Source organism: Tupaia chinensis, unplaced genomic scaffold (assembly GCF_000334495.1).
Source record: "Tupaia chinensis unplaced genomic scaffold, TupChi_1.0 Scaffold000479_1, whole genome shotgun sequence".
Taxonomy (NCBI): domain Eukaryota; kingdom Metazoa; phylum Chordata; class Mammalia; order Scandentia; family Tupaiidae; genus Tupaia; species Tupaia belangeri.
The window spans coordinates 190468-192165 of NW_006159991.1; the positions used below are offsets into that span (position 1 = coordinate 190468).

General features: G+C 40.8%; 1 long non-coding RNA gene across 1 annotated transcript in view; it reads right to left on the reverse strand.

Moving 5' to 3' along the window:
- Positions 1–218: 218 nt before the first annotated feature.
- Positions 219–1698, reverse strand: part of LOC114009190 (uncharacterized) — a 28329-nt gene continuing 26849 nt past the window's right edge. Inside the window, exon 3 of the long non-coding RNA XR_003550645.1 lies at positions 219–285. This is a non-coding gene — a long non-coding RNA (uncharacterized LOC114009190). The remainder of the gene's footprint in view (positions 286–1698) is intronic.

Below are 1698 nucleotides of genomic sequence, written 5' to 3' on the forward strand. Positions count from 1 at the left end.
TACTTGCTGGCAAAAAAAAAAAAAAATCATTCATCTAAAGGAAAATCATAGGGCATCAGAAAGAGAAAGAGAACTAATGGATTTCTTATCTTGTTTCATGTTTTTGCTTTTTTAGGTTTCTGAAATGGAAACGGTGAATTTGCAATCAACATTCATTGCAACTTCCTTCTAGTTTACCATCTAGTACTGCAGAGGCTAAAAAGCTAAAAGTCATATTTACCTATACTCACTTGCAGCAAAAGTTCTAGAATCAGGACCCATCAATTAGGTGCAATCATGTGAGATCTAAAAGGTAAGAGAGTGAAGACAATCATCCTGCTGCTCTGTCTCTGTTGCTATTGACAAGTATAATTGAAAAAGGAGATACTAGCTTTTTCTGCAGCAGAGTCCCAGTGTCCAATCACTATGTGAGACTTTTATGGTGAGCTCTTGAATTCTACATACCATGGCAGCTTTCTGATCAACTAGCAGCTGAAATTTCAGGCCAGCTCAACAGTTCTGTTCTGGCAGTCACACTTGTAAACCCGACCTTAAGCTCACTACTCCAAATTTTATAAGGACCCAATTCTTTATTTTAAATCTATTTTCTTCATAAAAGAACTAGAAAAGTTTCTGCTTCCTAAAGTCAAACCCTGAAGTGTTCTTCCTAAGGCATTACAGATTTGTGATGATAAACACATTAAGTCAAAGATGAGTCTCATTTACAAGGAGGTGTCATTTGGGCACACATACACAAAATAGTATTTATGAAATAAAAAGGATTGGGGTATAAGCAAGCAAGCAAAGAAGCAGAGCATATAAATCTCTGTAGCAGGCTATAGTAAGATTGTGCTATTGTCCTCAGGTAGACAGGCTCCCACAGAGTGAGCCAAGCGTTCGTTTAGCAGTGTTAGCCAAGTTAATGAGGTCACTGATACTCACTTGTTGTCATTTCCCCATGGTAGGCACTTAGGCCCAATGTGAAACATTAATGAATTGAATAGGTCACCAAATACAGTAGACTGGTCAAGATGAGCTGTTTGTAAAAGGTTATGAATCAGATTAAAATCCTCATTTGTCACAGAGCCAGGGAGGCAGTACTTTTCCCTTAACCACAGGTCCCTCTGTGCTTTTCAGAGAACTGTTACGGAAACCCAGGTTAGAAAGCACTGAAAATTAGAATATGTAGATCACTACCAGTTTCTCGCAGAAGCACAGCAAGGAATAAACCATGAAATGCTGTTCTGGGAAAATCATGGGTTTGAAAGTAAATATGGTGGGGCCACCAGGTGGCATGGGGGTTAAGGCGCTGGATTCCCACATGGCTGACTGCAGTTCCAGTCCTAGCCCTGGTGGTTTGCTTTCTCACTTTCCCTCTCTCTATGTCTCTCTCTGGTGAGCACAGGTGCCCTATAGCAAATTAAATAATAATAATAATAATAATAATAATAAATAATTCTTAAAAATTATTTGCAAACAATAAGTAATCATAGTAATCCTCTGATCCTCAAGTCTCTCTGACTTTCAGGTTTCAAAGACTACTGCAGCTTGGGAACCAGCAGTTAGTGTAATGGCTATGTCGCTGGACTCCCACGTAGTCAACCGCGGTTTGCGTCCTGGACCCGGTGGCTTAAAACTCACACCAGGCGCGTGTGCGTGCGTGCCCAAGATCCTGAGAGGAGAATGGAGGAGAAGGGATTGCGGCGTGACCATCCCCCC